Source organism: Coturnix japonica, chromosome 19, assembly GCF_054131305.1.
Source record: "Coturnix japonica strain WE chromosome 19, WE-NBRP24, whole genome shotgun sequence".
Lineage (NCBI taxonomy): Eukaryota > Metazoa > Chordata > Aves > Galliformes > Phasianidae > Coturnix > Coturnix japonica.
The window spans coordinates 1,333,223-1,354,039 of NC_140681.1; the positions used below are offsets into that span (position 1 = coordinate 1,333,223).

The following is a 20,817-nucleotide window of genomic DNA, read 5'->3' on the forward strand; positions in this document are numbered from 1 at the left end:
CCCATCTTTCTCTTCCCTGCAGTTCTTGTGCAGATCATCTTGGGGCATGATTTTTTCCCACCCTAAAGGCATTGTTGTTTCCCTGGAGGTGTGATGCGCCTAGCTTACTGCATCAGGGCTCGTGGGTGGCACAAGGTCCTGTCCTTGTTGGTGAGGGCATGGGCCTGAGCCAACTGCAGTTTCTGGCCTAGTTGCTGCAGACTGACAGTGTGAGAAGAGATGCTGTCATTGCTGCGTGTCATCTCTTGTTGCTGTGCTGCTTGGGGACTCCATCCAAATGGAAGCAGAATGGCTTTTGTGCCCCGAGCAAGCTTTTGAGAAAGTTGCTGTGGATCTGTGTCACTCCTGTGGAGCCAAAGCCTGTTCTTGGCATCTCCATGAAGAGCAAGCTGTGTAGGGCTATGTGCAGCTGATGTTTGCTTGTGGGAAGTGCAAGGGTTTCACTGCATCCATGTGAAATGTGAATTAAGTGAGGTGGGAGTCCTTGACATTGAATGTTCAAAGGATTTTTGGTTTGGATTGGTTTTGTTTATGTTTACGGAGTGGTTGAGTTTTGCATAAGCAGGTTATCCTGCCTGCTTTGCATTTATCCTTGTGAGAGGATTGCCTGTGTGTGTTGAATGTATAAGTTAAACATTGTAAAAAAAGCCGGAGGTATCCCTGTTGGGCTATAGGACTTCGCTTCCTCTTTCATGTAATTGTAGTACTCATTGAACTGCAGTTCTTCCCTGGGCACATGAAGGTATTCTTTATTTTATTTCTTTTTTTTTTTTTTCTCTCCTTCAGTACCTATAGTTGCCATCTAAAAAGTGGTTCTGGAAGTTCTGTTACAGGATCCAGTTCTGAGATAACTTCCTTTTAAAACTGCTCATTTTACAATGTGTGTGCCAAACCTGCCGCTCCATGGATGGGTGAGCCAGGCTGGCTCCTCGTGTCGTGTGTGTCACTGCCTGGGATAAAGGTCCTGCAGACCAGATGTTGCCCTTTGTGCCCCAAGTCAGGGCTATCATTATGAGAGGGGCCATGCAGATGACACAGAGGGACAGAAGACAATAATGTGGCACAGATGGCCCTGAAATGAGAACTTGGGTAGCAATTGGCTGTGCAAGCCAAAAGTCTATCTGCTTCACTTCTCAGAGGTTCTGCAGTACTGCCTTTAGTAAATATTTGCTTTTTTTTTTTTTTTTTTTTTTTTTTTTTTTTTTTTTTGCTTAAAATTGGCAAAGCTGGCTCTGAACACATGCAGTGAGCAGACCTGCTGCTTTTGGAGGTACTGTTTTCACATCAGTCTCTTTGAGAATAAAGCTCCTATAAAGTAATCTGTAGCAGAAAATCTCCGGCAAGTAGATTTGTATGGAGTCTAAATGCAGTGCTTAAGCAGTCTGGGCACCATCTTGCGACAAACACCTTGCTGCTGCCCATCCGTGTGCTCATCATCATTCCTGGGAAGATTACTATTTTTGTTATTTTTAACCAAATCCAATTTCTCCTTTGCAGATTCTGAATTGTACCTGAACAGAGTGCTGAGATCAGCCCCTGGAAGCAGCGTGAGTTTATCCTGAAAGCCTTTATTCTCCTTTCTAGATCCCATGTAGGCTGAGTAAGTTTTGTAGCATAGAATGGGTTGCAGTAGCTGATGGCGGATGATCAGAAGTCATGACGCAATATGAAGGAGGCTTGTATGGTAGCTGGTTCTTTGCTAGAAACCCCACTGTGATAACTGGAAATCTGGCCTGCTACTGCTGAAGAGCAGAGCTGTTGTAACTGGGATTCCTATGGTTTTCCTAATGTGTTGGGATTTTTCCTATTTTAGGCGCTAGGCAACAGCCCCTTTGCCAACAGAAGGGTTCCTACCAGCTGTCTGACTCTTTGCTTGCTGACAAAGCTGTTTTGGGGGAATCGCACACTATGTTTCTATGTGCTTTTATTCTTCCCAGTCTTCTTGAGAAGGTGGTGTGTTTGCAAACCATAAAATGTGCCACTGAGTTTTGTGAAACAGGGATCTGTGGTCCAAGCACAGGTCACAGGCCTTCAGGAGGGACAGGGTGTGGCTGCCATGAAGTCTGTCCCAGTGAGCCAGCTTGGAGTGGAAGACAAGAGAGGACAGAGGATAGTTCTGAGTCACAGAATTATTCTTGGGACACCTGAAAGAGTGTAGGCCTCATGGCTCAGGCCTTCTCCAAGAGGGTGCAAGCCCATTGAGTTTGGCTCCTGACCACTTGAAGCTGAAAATGCTCAGGATGCAGGCAGGTGATCCACATCCTTGCTGAGAGCTTCAGGCGTGCTTCTTGGGGCTGGAGATGTACTTGGCTCTGAACAGAGCTGTTTGTTATTTTTTATGGGCTAAGTAAGAGACTGCAGAACTTCTTTGACAGTCCAGATCTACTCAAGTTCTGGGGTGCGTGTCTAAAGGGAAAGCAAGAACAGGGTTTCTGTGTGCTGAAGAGCCATTTGGCTGTTGGAAACTCTGGTTTTGGAACTAGAGGAGTAGAAGTGCAGTGAGAAGGGGGATGTCCGTGTGGCTTCCTGACATTTCTCAGGGACAGCCTTAAATACAGAGCCAAAGCAGAGGGTGCTGTGCAGAGCAGACATGAACTACTCAGGATGGGAAAGAAACACTCTTCTCCTGAGGAAGAGAGGGAAAATATTATCATAGCAAGGAGGGAATGGCTCTGCAGGTGACCCCCAGCAGCTCTGTCATACAGCAGGGACTCACCTCTGCAGTGCAGGAGCAAATCTTCCTGACAGGCATCATGCAGCAGCCAAATGCTCCCATGTCAGCAGTGGTCTATGAGCCTGGCACCCACCCCATTCCTGAAGGAGACTGAGGCACGTGATGACGCAGAGTCACATGCAAACAAGCACTCAAGTTGGGACTGCGTTTCTACCCCTCTTGTTACAAAACTGGTATTCCAGCATTGGGATGGTCTCATAGCTTTACTGGAAGGAACTGCTCATATAAACTAACTAGCTGCTCCAGACCTGGACTGGATGGGGTGATGGCAATGGGAAGCAGGAGAAAAACCCCTCTGCTGCTTCTCTGCACTGGATGCTACACCAGGAACTGCAAGAGAGCACTGTGGTGACTCCTGGCACCCAGCGATGCCTTTGCTAGTAACCTTGGTGTCCCAGGTTCAGCAGGAGATTGGTGGCCCAGATCTTGGTATGCTGTGTTTCTTGTTTCCCTTTTTCAATTGTGCTTTGTCAACAGATGTCCTGGTTGGCTCTGCAAGGCATAGATCCACCAGCAGCTTGGAGAAAATGCATGTTAAAGCAGAACTGATCTGCTGCTGCACTCTTGTAGCAGCTCTGGGGATGATTTAGCCCTGTAATTCTGATTTCAGGCAGTTTCTAGTGGAAGCTAATCACAGATGAGCACAGAGCAGCTGCTGAGGACCCTTCTCTGTGCCCCAGGACAGATTAGCTCCTTCCTACAAGAACTGGCTCTGGATGTTGCGTTTACCACCTTTTGCCTGTGATTTTCTCTTGGTCTGCTTTCCAGAGTAGGCAGGAAGATGAAGCTTCTCTTTCTTCCCTAGTCTTTGCCTCATGCAGTGATGGGATACTGGCCAGGGCTGTGCCTGCCATGTCCCCTGTGGTGGCCTGGGGTGCGGGCTGGGTGCAGGGAGCCCTCACTACTGGGCAGTGGTGCTGGGGCAGCACTGTGCCTGATCCACCATCCTGGCTCAAGGCTGCTGGTGCATTTTATTCTAGATTTGGGCTCCGTCGTCCCTGGCATACGTGCCTTGGTCAATGAAGATTACTCTGTGTCATCCCGGCTGCTTTGGTGTTGTCTGAGCAAATTGGTTTGTGGTATGTGGCAATGCATGCCCTGAAGGCTGGTGAGAATGCTTGCCAGATACCTCAGACTCATCTTGGGAAATGATGGCTGCTGGCCAAGCACTCTGCTTGCTTTGACTGATACTTCTAACATCTTCTATATCATCTCGGTTAGGAGCCTAGCTTCTCCCCTGTTGCCTTATATCTGGGGTGAATGCCCACTGCTGATCTTCTCTCTGTCTCTGCTCAGCTGTTAAAAGTTTCTCTAAGATGTGTGCTGGGGCTATAATCTTTCCCCACCTTTGGGTGTAAATTCAGTGAGGCCTGCTTGAGTGTCAGGAGCTGTGGCTTTCCTTTGAAGATGCACCTTTGCTGCTCTGATGGTCTTGTGCTTGCCCCTGAAGACCTGGCAGGTCTTAGGGTGACTGAGAGCTCTCAACTCCTGAGCTATGTAGCGCCTTCATCACTGCCTTTGGCCATGAGTGTGAAGGGCTAGGCTGGGCTTCTGCCCTGCTGAACTGATGATCCCACCTGCACTGCACTGGAAAAAAAGAGCTTTCCATTCCTAAATCCCTCTAGAGGAGGACTTGTCACCTGTGGCTGCAGTTTCAGCAGTGTGTGTCTATCGGGACTCAGAGATAAAACACTGTAGGCAATATCCCAGTAGATGCAGTGTGATGTTTGGATCTGCAGGACTTGCTCACAGGAGTGGACGCTACCAGAAAAACAGGTTGCTGAAGCTGCTTGAAGTCAGGCAAGTGGGCTCTGAAAGAGCTGCTTGGGGTTGCTGTGCTTATATGAGTCTGATGGGCTCAGCTGCAGGCTTGCTGCATGCTGGGGATGCTGGGGCTTACCTGTGTCCCACTGTTTCCCCCCTGCCCATCTGGGAGATGCTCCTTTTGTAGTAGCCAAGGGCTTTTGGGGCTTTTCTCAGCCTGCCAGGAGGGTCCTTGGTGGGCCTGGAAAAAGTCAGCTCTCCACTGAGACATATGACACCCTGGTGCTTAGTTTGTGTCCTTTGCCCCCTACAGTAGCGGCAGGACACATGGTTTGGTGGTGGGGAAACTGACAGTGCACCGGAGGGAGGTTGTGTTGTGGTGAGAAGCCTTCAGAACCAGAAAGGTGGCCAAGCATGTGGGATGGGAAGGAACATTGGGTCTCCTCCCCAGCAGTGTCACATAAGGGCCTTGTCCTGCTCCCACATGCATGTGGTGGCCAGGGGCTGTTGAGTCTGGTGCTGTTCTCCTGGCCGTGGACATGCGTCCATCAAGCAGCTGCTCTGCAGGCCTTGCTTCTTCCAGCTGAGTGCCCAGGAAATGCAGCAGGCCCCATGGGCAGGTAGTGGGACAGTGCTGGATCCTCACCACGAGGCTATGATTAAACACTGCCTTTGTGATGAAGAGGGCAAGGGAGGGGGCTGGCATCCTGTTACAGGTGCATGCTGCTGCTGCTTCCAGCACAGGGTGGCTCAGCTGTGAGTGCCAGGGGCTGTGTCTGGAGTTGCCATGGAAACAGAGGGTTCAGCCGCTGGGGAGATGGAAGTGGTGCTGGCACTGTAGCACTGTGTGTGTGGTGAGCGGGGCCATGGCGGCCTGTCGTGCTGTGCTGGTGACAGCCCAGGTGCTGCTCCAGGAGTTGTCGCAGAGGGCACTGTGGGTGGTGTGTGCACCCACATCTTCCCAGAGGGTCCTGGGGGGGCTGGTGGCAGAAACCCCTGGAGGGTGACTCCCCAGCAGGTTGGGCCTGCTCTGTCAAGGGCTGATGGGTGTCTGTACGCCATGGATGCCTCCTGCCAGCCAGGCTGGGCCGCATGGGATGGAAGGGGCTGGGCTGGACCTGGCTGAGGCTGCTTGTCTGCAGCCTGGGGCAGTGCAGGTCCCCGAGGGAGCTGTTGTTGCCTTTACTCCCTTTGTCTTCATTGCAGCAGTGCCCAGCTGAGCTGAAGGACAAGAACCCCACCAGCCTCAGTCCACAACACCCTCATGGTCCTGCTGCAATGCCAGAGCGCGGCTGTTCTTGGCAGCACGTTGTGCCTGGACGGACTGCAAAAAGTGTGTTCTGTGATTGTGCTGTCCTGGACGCTGGGGGCAGACGAGAGCTCACCTCAGTTCTGCACAGCTTGCATCTGGACCCAACCAGCGTTAGCTGAGCCGTGAGACCTCTGTGCTATTTTGAAAATAATTCTCTACTTGCCAGATCAGGGGAATAGTTTTCCCCATTTCTTGACTCGGATTCTTTCTGCATTGTGTAAACTTTAATCTCTTTGTTAATTGCTTCAGTAGTAAATCATTAATTTCTCACTACGCGGTATTTCCCTGCAGCAGGGTGAACTCAGCTGCAACCCCAGGCATAGGCAGCCGGGTCCTGCTGCCCGAACTCACATCTGCCTGCGACAACCTCCAGCTCCGCGTGCATGGTTTTGTGCCCTGACTGCCCTCACTGTGCACTATGACTCTCCTTCCTCTGCTGCGTGACACCAGGAAGAACTGGTATCCCTTTCACTGAGAGCTCTGCCCTTGATGAGACTTTGTGGGTGTGGTGGGGAGAGGCTTAATTTGGTTCCCCCCTGCCTCCACCTTTTCTTTTTCTCCTTTTTTTTTTTTTTTTTAACCTCTCCAGCCCTTCCTTTTGTTGTCATTTAATTGTCCAAGTTCCCTGAATGCCTGACACCTGCCTTGGGGGAGAATTCAAGACACATCAAAGCAAGAGGAGCATCTGCAGTCACTAAGTATACATGCTCTGGGAGCTAGAGAGAGATTAAACTGTGAAGAAAAAAAACGGCTAGAGATTGTCCGAGAAGTAAAATGGAAGGGCTTGGGGGAGAGCAACAGAAAACAAGCAGTATTTGCTTACCAGAAGTTGTCTCTCTCATTCCTAAGGGGCCCTGCTGGGGTGATAGATTCCCTCAGGCTGAAACCTGGCTGGGTACTGGGAGGGGCAGCAAGGCTGCTGTATTCTGCAATGGGAACCAAGAGTCTTGGTGTGTCCCTCCAGGACTGTATCTATGCTTGATTTTGTGATTGATACCCCTTCCACCTAGGAAGCCTCCGCTCCTTACTCTGGAAGCTGGGTGCTCACTTTCTCCTGTGCAAGCTTTCCCTCTGCAACTCCCCTGAACTGGGGGGAGCATTTGCAGTAACCTCACTGAATGGGGCCAGTGCTTCTTAGGAAGAGTTGGCATCTGACTGTGTGTAGAAGGTAGAAAAGAGGTGCTAGCAATGAAAAGGGTTAAGTGATGCCATGAACTTGGTGTCCTACCAGGACTCTGCAGGTGCAGCTGGGCAGGGCAGCAGAGGGGCAATCACCCAGCAGTGACTGCTGTGTGGGAAGCCTGCCTGGGTGTAGGCTAAGTTGAACTTTGTCTTTCAGCTGAATGGGGAAAAATAAATAAATAAATGTAAGGCTTTGTATTTTGGGAATAATACAAAACAAGCAGGATGAATCGCAGAATCATCCTCAGCAGTGGCATTGTTTGCAGTCTCAGGACAAGATTAAATCAGTGCCTGGGGAGGTGTCAGCAGCTCAGTCTCTAGCTGGAGCAGCCTGTGGTGTGTAAGCTGCTGGGTGTGTTAAGGTGTGTGGCATGGACCTCTGTAGAGCAGCATTGCTGTGGTGTCTGCCGTGGCCCTCCTGGTGCCTCAGGACAAGCCTGTGGGCCTTTTCTAAAACCTGCATTCAAGGAAGCAATTTTTTTTTTTTAGTTTTATTTTTGAGAAAACTATATTAGTAATAATTCATGTTTCACAGAACATCTCCTTCCCACGTGTTAAAATGTAGAATAAGTCATGAACTGGAGATACTCTTAATCGCTTCGGTGAAAATGTTCCATTGGTGAGGGGCTGGGGTCTGTAGCAGAAGGGAAGGTACTTCAAGAGGGCAGACTGGAGACTCACCCACCCATTGTGACTTGGGCTCCTTTAACAAAAGGGCCTTCTGTCTCATGCTGTGCCGATAGCCTGAGCTCATCAAGTCAGCTGTCAATGCAGAGTTAATCGGAGCTCTTGAAAACCTTTCATTTCTTTTAGAATAATTTTAGGTCAAAGCATTTGCAGATACATTGATTCTTCATAGAGCTTAAGATTAATCATGTTTCCATGTGCCAAGTCAAGGAAAAGCTTGTTTTCTCCCTGGCTTTGATGAGTAGTCTGTGCTCCTGAGAGGCTACACCTCTGCTGCAGATACCGGTGGTGGGGACAGCTTAAGGTAACCCAGGAAGCCTATTTTCCTGTCTTTATTTTCCATGGTTAATAGAGCAATTTCCTGCTCCTCTTTCTAACCAGCTGCTAATCTGTCCTCACTCAGAAACAGGCTGAACAGCAGCATGAATTGCAGGTACTGTCAAAAAACTGTTTTCAAGAGCAGTTCTTTCCTCGTGCTCCAAGTCCTGATTATCGTTTCACTTAGAGAACTGCTGCTTTTCTTCCTTTGAACTTACATTACTTTCTTTCCTGCAAAGTAATTTTGTGACGTTTAGGGAAATTTGCCCAACAGTGAGCAGAGCACTCCCCTCTTCTGCCTGCAGGTCTCTGTCCCTGTGGGTCAGCATGTAACAGGAAGAGAAGTGCTGCACTTCCAGGGCTTGTTGCTGATTAAAACTTGACTGAGACTAGGGGTAAGGGCAGAGGTGATCTGTTGAACAGCAAATGAGAGCATGGTGTGGTGAAGGATGGGGACAACCTGGCAGGCTGTGAATCCTACTTTGTTGGCACAGCTGAGAGCTGGTATGCAGTAGAAGGGGAGCAAGTTGTTAGGATTTGCTATGCCTGGCTGTTTCCCCAGTGTTTGTAGCCCTGGAACCTGGGAGAGAGGAGCCAACCTGTAAAGGGTGATGCTGGACAGAGTGCATGGGGAGCTCGTGGTTGGTGTCCTTGGGAGCACAGATCGTGCCATTGGAAGTGCTGGTTCCCAGCTAGCCAGGCTGGCTTCTTGAGATGGAGCAGAGAGATTTGTTTTTCCCTTTCTGAATCCAGCATTAATCAGCTTGTGAAGGCAGCAATTAGACTTGGAGTGGGAGGTAAAATGGGAGGTCAAGCTTGTCTAAAAGCATTGCTCCTTTTCCTCTAGACCTTGGGGTACAACACAGGACTGGGGGCCATGATGTGGGCACATGGTCGGGCATCAGGGAGAGGTGGATGCAGAGCTGGGTGAAGGATATGCATGGTTTTCCAGTCCCACCCCTGCTGCTAAAGCTGCTGCAGCAGAGCCAGGGTGTACAGGCAGGTGGCTGCTGCAGGATGGCTCCTGTGGGATGCTGGTTGCTAGGCAACCTCCAGAGGTGGAGCTTTGCAGGTTCTGAAGCTGTTGCAGGCTGCTTCTGCTCTGCATGCATCCTATCCAGCACACACCGGGAGGTGCTACTGGCTGCCCTGCTCTGCACGGGGAGCTGGGTACCCCAGTGTAGCTAGCTGGGCATTACTACCATAGGATATGGGGTTTCTCAGTCTGAGATTTTTGATGTCCTGGCTGTGGAGATGGGAAGTTGTTTTGATGCTGTGATGGCTTTTTTGTTTGGAGCTTCCACCTACCTCAGTGATTCTGATAGTTTGCACCTAAACAAGGAGAAGATTTGAGAGCTGCAAAGCCTCAGCACCAGCAGCTCAGGCACAGCCCTTTGGTCAGGATGGGAACTGACTGCGAGACACTGGGGGGAGGTGGGAGAGCGCGTCTTCCTTCTGAGACAGTGATGGGTTGAGGGGATGAAACATGAGTGCCCTTGGTCCTCTTTAGGTGGTGGCCGTGTTGAGAAAGGGTGTGCAGAGGAAAGGCTGGGCGCTACAGTAGTTCAGATAACCTGTGTAGGCATCAGCAACTGCCCTGTGCAGATGCCAGCACTGCCGGCTGTCTCCCTGAGCACTTGCAAGCTTGTCTGGGTAAGTTACTGCTGTGGGTCTCTTTTCCTTACAGTTTATTCCTAAGCCCAGATGTTTGTAGGACAGTTGGGGAATCCTTTCTTAGAAACAACAGTTGGATTAAATGAGATCCTGAAATGCTGCAAGAAGCAGCTGCCTCCAGGGCTGGAGGAAAGAGAAGTTACTCTGGGCGGTGGCTTAAACTTTTTATTTCAAAGCATCCTGATTCTTCAGCCTGTGACATGGCATTGAAGGATTTTGCATGCTGAATGTTAAGCAACCTACTTTTTCCTTTGTCCTTTTCCCTAGCACTTGTGAGATCCCTGCCCACAGCTGGTACATCTTGCTGGACCTTTGTTGAAAGTGTTGAATGTCCTGGGTGCACCACCGTGTCATAATACCCTCTTATCCCTGCTCCTAGAGTCTCCTCTGAACTCTGCTGACAGTGCAGATGTGTGCTGTGGAAGGTACTTGCTTGCCTGGAAGAGGCACATTCCTGGCTCTGCAGAGCTGCCTGATGTGTCAGAGGAGGCAAACTGTGTAATATTGTATTTTGCAAGAAGCCTTACTAAACTTCCACTCCCAATGCACACTCCTGGAGCAGAGGACAGGATGTAGGCAGCCTGTAGACAGGGATCACATGCAGGGTTTGCTGGTGGTGTGTGTATGTCTACTGGTTCTGGTGTGTGCAGGACTCTGCTGCACCAAGTGTGTCTGCTGTGCTGCTGAGCTGCCAAGCTGTAGGGGGCTGTGCTCCAGTCCAGGTGTGAAGTGAGCTGCAGGGTCCCCATAAAGGTGCAGAACAGAGAGCCCTTGGCTCCATGGCACAGGTGGTCAGTGCCTCAGTCTGTCCTCAGAGCCAGGTGTGGAGCATTGCAAGGTGCGTGCAGCATCCCACCTGCTTTCTGATGGGGGCTCCTGAAAGCGGTTCATTCAGAGCACTGAAGACTGGCTGAACTAGCCAGTGTGTTGCAGCGGGCGTTGAAAGCCACAGTTGCCCCAGGGCCCCTCTGGAAGCCTTTGTGCTGATGCAGCAGTGTGGCCATCTGCATGTGGGAGGGGAACGGGTGCTGGAGAGCCAGTGTATGCCATGAACTGCCCTGCTGCGGAAAACCAGCCACAGGCTGCTCCGATGTTGGGGTGGCACAGCCCTTCCCCCAGGCTCTTGTTCGTGGGCACTGACTCACTGGTCAGAGCAGTCGACAGGACAGCTGTCAGCACCAGCATCCTGCCGAGGGGCTCTGACACCCAGGGAGGGAGCTGGGGTGGCTCCACGGGGTGTAGTGCAGAGGGAGGAAGGCCGCTGTGTAGTGCTTTGCCTTGCAGTGCCTTGCCTTGCAGCGAGTGGGGTTTTTCAGCAGGCTGATGACAGTGAGGCATTTCGACTTTTGCTAACGAGCTGCTGGCGTCAGGGGGAGGGGAGCTGATGCCTGAGGGAAACAGTGAAATCGGAGAGCTCTGAAATAGCATCAGCCCCTGCTGTGGTGGCAGCAGCTGTGTGCCTGTGACGTCACTGCTGCTGTGCTGGCCAAGCTGCAAAAGGTGCTGCAAGGGGTCAGGAGAATGGGGATTGGAGGGGACAATGGGGTCTGTGGGTGCAGGGGAAGATATGCTATGGATACTAGGCAGGCTGTTGGTGGTCTGCACAGTACACAGTGCTGTGACATTCAGGTTGTTAGTGATGACACATGGTGTGCCGTGGCTGTGGGGATGGTGTCACATGCCAACAGTCAGCATGGGCTGAATGGCCATGGGGCAAGCTCTGCTTGTCACCACTACCAGAAGCCTCATGGGGTGCAGGAGAAACATGGGAGTAAGGGATTCGCCAACAGCAGAGCAGCTGCAGGGATGCTTGTCTAGCAGTGGGCTGTACATGGGCTGGGCACTTGTCCTGTCCCAAACTGTAGGTCTGAGTCCTGGGTGGAAGCCAACCCCATCCTGGGCTAAGTTAGGTGGCCTTATGAGAGGGAGGGAAGCAAACTGCAACATGGGATGTGGCAGAAGCATCACAAGTTTCAATCTGTGCCCAGTTTTTCAGTTTGCTGTTAGATGTCTCAAGTAGCTCCTTAATCTGGAGAAATGCGTGGTGGTTTTGCAGAGCTGAATCCTGCTCTCTCCTGAACCACCACCTGAGAGAACTTCATTTACATGCTGATGGGGCTGTGTGAAAAGTATTTCTTGACTTCCCAACCTGTCCACCCAGAAGTGTTACAGCAGTTTATTCCTGAACTTACATATTCAGCTGGGAGGTGTCACTTGAAAGGATGGGAAGCTGGTGGCTGAAACCTGATTTTAAAATGACTTAGGTCTTGAAAAACAGCTGTTTGCTGCTGTGTGTGGGTGGGAGCTGGACAGCAGGAAGGAGAAAATGATGCTTTTGCATGCAGACAGACTTGGGCACAGAGCAATGTGGTCCCACCGGCCTGGTGGTGGACATACTGCTGGACAGGTGAGCTGCTGAGCTTTCCTGAGGCACAGGGAAAATGATGCAGGTCACAGCATTCTTTCCTGAGGTTTCTGATGCCAGAAGGACTGTGTGTTGTTTTTGTTATCTTTAAAAGCAAAGCAGAGTCTGCCAGGTGGCAGAAGAGAGGCTGTGGAACATGGCCAAGCTGCCATTGTGCCATTAACTCGAGGCTGTTGTGCTGTGTATTCCTGCTCTCTCTTTGTGAACTTAGTGACTTCTTCACTTTTTGCCCTAACTCTGTCATTATTCGTGTTTGACCCATGTCCTGTGTGGCATGATGCCACTGATTTCACATCATGAGGGAGCTGACCCAGGCTTTCTGAGGACAGCTTGGTGAAATATGTATGGACTGTTTTATTGGCACTGGAACTGGGGTTTGGTTGTTATGGGAGGCTGCTGCCCGTCTCCAGAAGACAATGCCATTGGAGGGGTGGTGTGGTTTGTGTAGGGGAGGCGCTTTTCTGTCTGTAAGATGTGTTGGGAAAGCACAGCTTTGTGTTCCAGGGTCAAATGTCTGCACTGCAAACACATGACAAGTAAGCAGATATCCAGGCTCTTCACAACAACTGACATAATATAATACATAATTGCCCAAATACAGTTTCAATACATGTCAATGAAGTCTAATCTCACTGCATGAGAGCAGCTTACCAGCCTCATTCCAACAGGCTGAGAGCCCTTAGTCTGGAGTGGGCCAGCTTCCCCATAGCTGGTCTGCATGGAGGGCCTTGTGCTCATCTCACTAAGGCAGACACAAAGCTTGTAGAGATTTTGCAGAATCATCTCTTCCTCCTGTTCTTACCCTCGTATTTTTCCTACTTGATCCAGAGCATATCTCAGCAGCTCTAGCCTTGGCCATCATGTGGCCTGTGGATGAAAAGCTACTGTCTGCTGCTCACCACAGTGCTCGGCAGCTTCTTCAGCCCCAGATTTGACATATTTTTACCAGCTCAACATCTTCATTGTTCCGAGGAACTCAGGATCAGGTTAGCAGTTGCAGAGCACGCCACCTGAACAACCCAAGCTTGCCAGGCTATCTTCAGTGTTAGAAAGCAATCATTTCTCCTGCCTACATGTCTGCAATGGTTGCCAAAGCATCATGCTGATTTAAAACAACCGGGCAGACGGGCTTCTGCCTATCATCAGAGGGGGAATGTTCCAGGCAACCTTGATGAGACCTTCCTGCCTTCCATCACCAGCCAAGCTTTGAGGTAGACCTGTTAACTGCTAGTGGGGCAGAAGTTGCAGGAAAACCATCCTTGTAGTTACACTAGGATCATTCTCTTGTGGTTAGTTTGTGGTAACTGCCTGTAGAGCCAGGTTCGTGCCTTTATTTCTCTTTGCTACCTAGAGATAGGAGCTGTGGTAGTAGGGCCTGGTCCTCCTGACTTCTTGTTGTGGTGGGCCAGCATTGGTCTGATGAACAGGACAAGACAGCAGAGCTCCATTTGGACAGTGTGAGGTTGCTCAATATTTGAAGTGAAAAGTGTATTGTCCATCATATTTGCAGTGTGTGCTGCTCTGTAGGGCAGAAGAGCATCATGCTGTGTTGTTCTGACATCTCCTTTTGAAAATGCTCTTGGCAAAGGGGTGGGAGGGAGCAGGTCTCGGAGGTGATGGGGAAAGGGTGGGTTACAGGCACTATATCTATGAGACTACATGTTCATGCTATGGTGGGAATGGATGCATGGTATAAGGCTAGTGGGTGGATGAAGGGGAGATGTCTGCACCTTATGGTTCCAGTGAGGACTGGATAGTAGTGGCAGGTGGTGGGTGAGTCTTCAGGTTCCCCATTGCTATGTCTCTTCTGCAGTAACTGAGTCCTGCCATGCAGGGTGGCTGCAGGATGCAATGGCCATGGGACACAGTGGCTTTTCATCCTGCCTGTTGTGTGTAACCTAAGGTACTTGCTCTTACTTGTTACTGAGTTAGGTAACAGGGAGTTGGAGAATGCTCATGGTGCTAAGCAAAGTGCCTTACAGTAAAGGGGGAACATCAGAAGACTGTGATTGTCTGGGGGAACTTGGATGCTAGAACATCCATCTTGGTGACTGAACTGAAGGAGGGACAGAAAATAGTGAGAAACAGAGGACTTGAGACAAGTGTGGTGTATATAAAGGGTCTTAGAAAGCTCCTAGCATAACTGTTCTGCATGTGTGGTTACACACCAGACAGTACCTCTCAGTGCTGCAATAGCAGAGCCTTTCTATCCTGACTAGTGGAGAATCTGCAAGCAATAAGGAAGACTGAAAAATGCGGTCTGTCCAGCTAAGAACAGAACGGCATCTGAAGCAGACTCTCACTCTGTGGCTTTGTGGAAGGAGGCTTGGGTGAGACATGGGAGATACCTTTGTAATGTGCAGAGGATGAAGCTTTGAAGCAGGCTGATGTGCAGGGAGAAGGACTGAAGGACACTATTAAAGGCTTGTCAGATTGGTGTAGACGGACCAGCTCCATGAGTTGAGCTGAATGGGATTAAATGTCCACTTCAAGCATCTCTTTGCTGCAGTGTTTGTGCTGCTGGTGAAAGGATGTGGTGACTTCCCTGGGGCTGGCAGAGGAGGCAGCACGAGGCCTGGAGCAGAGCTGAAGTGAGCAGGGCTGGGGGGAGCGAGCGCAGGCGGCTGCAGAGATCAGAGCTTCCACGTCAACGACATCTGGAGCCTCACCTCTGTGAGTCAGCGGTTTGGGTGCTGATGAGTCACAGTGGTGCTGCAAGACAGCCATGGGCTGGTACAGGGCTGGAATCAATTGTCTGGAAGAAGGGCATCTTGAGATGAGGAAGACAAGATGTTTTCACATTTTTTCAGCAAGCCTGGCTGTGAGGTATGTCAGCACTGAGCAACTCAGCCCTCTCCTGCTCCATGCTGTGGCACCTCAATGTGCTGGAGCTGGTATCTGGTTGCTGGCATTCCAGCCTGAGAGCACAGCTCCCTGCTTGGCTGCACCTGCCAGCACGTGGCTGTGGTCACATGCATCCCCTGCCCTTCCGCATCCCTAGTGTGGAAGATGCAGTTGTGTCCTTCCTCATGGGGTGTATGCTGGGATACTGCTAATCCCCAAAACTGGGATCCTGGAATCTGCACTGAGTGCACACGTTCTGGAATTCACATTACAAGTTGATCCTGGGATGTAGGAACTGGCGGCTGTGAGCTGCCCTGTTCTGAGGTGATTGAAATGGTGAGATTGGACAGAATGGATTTGAAAACCAAGAGAAGGAAATCCCATACTGTACCAGGGGTGGAAAAGGAGGTGGCGTTCCTGTCTTTACAGGCAGGCCCTGCTAGAAGCAGCCTCTCCTGCTGGAGTTTCTCCTGCTTGTCTGCAGCATGCAGATGATCTTTGAGTGTGTGTGGACATCCCTGTAAATGCGTTGAGGTATTCAGGGCCAGTTCAAGGATGGCTCACAAGTGCCATTTTCATGCTTCAAGAAAATTACTCAGAATTTTTCTGCATCCCTTCCGGGCTCAGATAACCTCAAAGTGAAATCTGAATCTCCAGAACTGCCACAAACCCATTCCTTTGAGAAGGCTCAGCCCTGCAGTCCAGTCCTGTTGGTCAGAGCCTCAAGTACCACGTCCTCAGTACATGTGAGTCCAAGTTAGTGATAACCAGCGTGAGATTTCTTTATGGACACCTGAGGGATCTTTACAGACAAGGTGCAGATGTCCTGCAGCAGGCTGAAGTCTGGTGGCAGTGCTTTGTAAGTTGTTGGGGGATTTTCCATTTGCATCCAGTTTAAGATTCTGTAGTGTCTGGGCCCTCTCAAAAGTCAAAGAAGAGATTCTCCCTAGCTCTGTGGCAGATGGCTGGAGAGATGAATGCTGCTTACAAATATGCAGAAGCATTTTGTTAGCTTGGTAGACTTGGAGTGACATAAGGAAGGTGGTTCAACTCCATAAGCCTCGTCTTCCATCTCTGGAAGTTGAATTTTGTCCCTTCCCATGCCACGTTGCCCAGGCTCCTGGTTACTATTTCTGGCTGCTGCTCAGTCCTGTGACTTGTTCAAGTTGCTGACACCTTGTTGGTCCTGCTTTCACATAATCCATTAAATGGCTTTGAGCATGGAAATTTCCAAGTCACACTTTTTTTTCCCCACAGCCGCTGTAATTCATCCCAGCAACACGTATATTTTGGGACTCCAGAATACAAGCAAGCACTGCAGTGCTGGTCACTGGGGGCATGCTGGGGGCCAGCATTATGGTGGCTTTGGGAATCAGGCCTGAATTCCTGGCGGTCACTGTGTTTGACTGTGTGGCTATGGCACTGCATTTATGTGCCTTTGTTTTCTGTCCTGAATATAAAGCAGAGATGGAAAGCAGCACAGGCAGAGCTAATTGCTCCTGAAAGTCAAATGAGGGGTGGATGAAGGGTATAAAAAGGGAGAGGGTGGAGGTATATCTGTTCCTGAAAACCAGCTATTCCATGTAAGAATGCTTCTTGACTTGTGCAGGGCTGGGCTTGCCTCTAAAGGTAGAATCCTTATCCCCTGGGGAAGCAATGGGGAACAGATGAGAGTGCTGAGCAGGTCCTGTCTCCAGTCCAAAGAGCTGCTACTCTGCTCCTACTCCCTGTGTTTGGAACCTGGGCTGGGGCTCTCCCAGTGCTCTGAGCTGTCCTTTCTGGGGCTAGGAAAGGAGGGCTGGTAGCCCTTGTGTTGTCACCTCCAAGGCACTCTGTGCTAAGCCTAACTAAACCCTGGTCTAGTGAAGTGGGGTCTCAGCTGTTGGCCCCACACGTGCTCCCCCCAGCAGGCACCCGGAATCCAGCTATCAGATCTCCTGGGGAACTTTGTGTCAGGTCTGGTCTTTGAGGATCCCAGGCACTGGGACACCATCTAAGATAATGAAGAAGTGAGTGAGTGTGGTACAAGGGGGTTCCCCAGGCCAGTGGGAACTGCTCAGTGTTTTGGGGAGCAGAGGCTGGAGGGCTGAGAAGATTGGAGGGGGATGATTGTCCTTGCAGCCTCAGGCTGGTATAGGTGCCTGTCATCTTGCAACTGCTACAAAGCACAAACTCAGCACAGGGCAGATTGTGCATTGCCATCAGGCCAGCCAGAAATACAGTCATTACTTGGGATTCAGTTTGGGCTGCTTGGTGACCTGGTTGTGCACAGATCTGTCACTAATGACCCTAGCACTGGGGCCCTTGTGCTGTATTGTCCTGTGTACCTGGGGGCACAGTGAGCATGTCTGGCATTTGCTGGGTGGCAGAAGGCAGGCTGGAGCCCAGACCCTGCTGCAGGGCACCATGATGGTGTGTATGAAGGGTGGCGTGGGTTGGGTCACACTCCAGGGCAGTGGTACAAAGGAATAGGACTGAGGTGCAAGCCCCTCAGCACCAGCTGTTTTTCTGAGCAGCCCTATGTGCCCTGAGGCCCTGCAGTGTCCCCTGATGTCCCCTTTGCAGGTCAGAGCAGGTAAGGTGCAGGAAGCATGTGTGCTGCTCTGTTACCCACCTTGCTGCAATCCCAAGCTGCCTTTCCTTTTCTCTCTCCACACTCCATTCAATTGTCTGTTCTGTTCTTTAACATGTTTGTCTTTCATCTTTGATAACTGCCTGCAAGGCTTGAACATCTCCGAGACCTCAGAGCCATCCTTGCTTTGGAAGGAGGCCAAATCTGCTAAAAGGTCATTTCTTCTGTGCCTGGGCACATTCACAGATTGTGAGGCCCCTTTGCTGCAGCAACCTGGGAAGCTTGGGATGATATTTCCTTGTTCTTAAGCAAGCGTTCCTCCTTTTTTTTTTTTGCATGTCCACTCCTCATTTGAGCAGTGGGTCTATACCGGTGGCCAGGCTGCAGCTGCTACTCCTGCCCTTCTCTCAGGCCCTTCAGCATCACAGCTGGCTCTACTCTGGCCTTCCTGAGAGCCTGATTGGGACTCACCAAGTGCTAATAGGTGGGGAGATCATGTTTTGCATGCTTGTCTTTTATCATTGAGGCTTATTTGGTGGTGCTCTGGGATTTTTAGAGTCCTAACCCTACTTTGATCTGTTCTCAGCAGTGGGGGCATGGTTCGTATTCTCAGTCCATTTGCTGGCTCAGGTGTTTGCTGGCTCAGGTGTTTGTGCACTAGAAGGGATGCTGTTGCTCACTCCTGTTGGAACAATGTCTTGTTGCAGGGCTCCCTCTCACCTTCCCCTTTGAGGAGCTCAGTGTTAAGCCCAGGGAGGACAGGCTGTCAGAGCACTGAGCTGCCTTTTCCTCATGGGTCTGGCCACGAGTGCCCAGGATATCCTGTAGTCACCACCAGGAGCCAGGGAATAGAGTGTTCCCCTGAGAGCGGGCTGGCAGGACCTTTACCTTTTGCAGAGTAAGGGGCTGCAGTCACCCTGGCCTTCCTAGGGCAATCCTTACCAATGAGAGCATTAGGGGGATTTGGGTGTCTCTCCTGTAAGGTTTGCCATGTCTTAGTGCTAGTCCTGCATGTCCAGCCTGACATGTGCAATGGGTTGCTGGGCACTACAGGTCCCTCTCTGCCTGGCACCTCTGGGGTCAGGCACCTCCCTGTCCCTGCTGGAGGGCACTGTTTCTTGCCAGGAACTGAGGTAATTTTGCTGTTTTTTCCAGGTTGCCCTGGAGAGCTGGCACAGGGGCATTAAGGGTGGATCAGATGGTGAAGGCATTACACAGTATTGCCTGGCCTGCACCAAACCACTCGGTGTCCCAAGGTGTGGGTCCAGGGCAGTGGCACAGTGCTGGCACAGCTCTCTGCTGTGGGCAGCACTGCTAATGGCCAGGCAGTTCAGCTGTTGTATTGGGTGGTGTGCGTGACACAATAAATTAGGTCCTTCCAATCATGTGTCAAGTCCTGTATGAGCCGTGGTTATGGTCTCATTGTCCTTGTCTGTGCCATCTCCTCTTTTCCTCCTCCTCCTGTCTGTGTTTTGTTTCCTCTCAGTTCTGACCTGACTTGTCCCCCTGCTTTCTGTGCTTTCCCTTCCCTGTTCCTTCTTACCTGCAGTCCCACTGTGCACCTGGTCCCACAGTTGGTACTGGGGCTCTGCAACCACAGCAGGCATTGGAGGAGGATTCTGGCTCTGTGTCTTGAGGAGCCTGAATCCTTTGTGCCCTCCACATTTCCCCTTTATTTGGGAGCTCTGAGGTGGCTGCTGTCCCATGACTTCACCACCGTATGCTTGGAGGTGAGTGACACCAGATCAGGCTGGGTTGGGAAACATGTCCTGCTAGCTGAGCTGCTTAGCTGTGACAGAAGGCTCCTTCCTGCTGGGTTGGCAGGGGCAGGGATCACATTCTCAAGTGCATATGCTGCCAGGGAAAGGCCAGGTCAGCTTTCACAGCCTCTCCAGGCAGTGCAGTGAGGTACCCACAGGACTGTGGGGCTGATGTGTACACATTTCCAAGGGGCCTAGGGAAGATGCTCACTCATCTGATGTGTGCCTGAAATTGTGGACTTGCTATTCAGAGAAGTGTGGGAAGAGGTCCACGCTCTGTCCTAACATCTCCTGCTGGATGAGAAGCTCGGAGTGGTTCCTACTTCCTTCAGCATGGCTGTAAGCATGCTCTTGCCACCTGTATGGCATTGAAGCCCCAGTGGCTTTTCAGAATCCTCTATGCACATTGCATCTGGTGTCCATCCTGCAGCAGGCCCTGTAGCTCTCTTTGAGACCCTCATGTGTGTACATGGCACCTACTGTGCTCTTTAACTGCAGACTTCGGTATTTGATTTGGGCTAGGTCCACCTGTCCTTCTGGCCAGGTCACCTGAGCAGCATTACCTGCTTTGGGCAGTAAGTCCCTGTTGTCTGTGATGTCCTCTACTGATGGCAGGGTGGAGGAGACCCTGCGCAACGTAGCTCTGATCAACACAGGAAGGCATGACAGAGCAGGGTAGCAACTGCTTGGATGTGAAGCCATGCTGCGCTGGTAGACCTGGTGTCTGCTTCCAGCCAACCTGCCAGCATATCCTGTGCAAACCTGGGCAGGGAGCTTGTGGGACCCACTGCAGGGCCATGCTGTGGTCCTGATCAGAGAGTGAAGAGATGATTTCCATCACCAGGAATGTTTTTGGCAAAAAATGAGCTCCTTTTTCACGGGTCTTTTCAGGCAAGATAAAAGATGTTTGTACTGTGTCCTCCACACAATACAGATATCCACATGTGTGTCGTGGCATTATGGTTGTTTTGGCACAAATAGAATGGTGCTGATTCAGGGCAGAGGATATACTGCAGGCAGATATTGTCACCTGCACCTTTTTAGCCTATCAAAACCATGTGGCATATTCTTCCCTTCAGAAGGCTTCACTGTCACCTGAGTGAGTGGTTGCTTGATCTACCAGCATCAGCCTGGCTTATCCTTAGGGCTGCAGCCTGGTCCCTGGCTGGGGACAGGTAGTTCTAAGGAAGGAGTGTGTGGTCCTGACAGTAGAGAGCTGTGAGTATCACACAGTGGGCAGTCCGTGGAGCTCCTGCTGATGGGCAGCTGGGCAGTCAGTCCTGAGAGGGGGTTTCTCCCTCTGCCTTTGGGTGGTGTGTGCTCCCTAAGAGCAAGCACACGCACAGGGTTTGCTGGCTTTGTCTTACTTGTGCTTTCTGGGGGAGCTCCTGATGGCTTGGAGTGCTCTGAAGTTTTCATCAGCATTTGTTCAAACTGGTGGGTGCTCTCTGAGCACTGCTCTTTCACACAAGCTGCTTGGCCACTGCTCTTGGTGCCTGGCAAACATTGCCCAGTGATGGCTCTGTCTGCCCCTTTGCCCCCCTC

The 20,817-nt window shown here is 50.9% G+C and overlaps 1 protein-coding gene across 31 annotated transcripts in view; it reads left to right on the top strand.

Annotated features, from left to right (window-relative positions):
• Positions 1 to 20,817, top strand: part of EPB41L1 (erythrocyte membrane protein band 4.1 like 1) — a 67,565-nt gene that overhangs the window by 8,637 nt on the left and 38,111 nt on the right. For 20 of the 31 annotated variants that reach the window (XM_015881256.3, XM_015881255.3, XM_015881264.3 and 17 more), the window contains exon 2: positions 1,498 to 1,547. The exons of 8 other annotated variants lie outside the window; for them this stretch is intronic. The gene's annotated coding sequence lies outside the window, so the exon portion shown is untranslated. Of the gene's footprint in view, positions 1 to 1,497; positions 1,548 to 5,707; positions 6,270 to 9,103; positions 9,651 to 20,817 lie in introns of those variants that run through there. 3 more of the 31 variants (XM_085519888.1, XM_085519894.1, XM_032448610.2) reach the window with 2 other exon arrangements.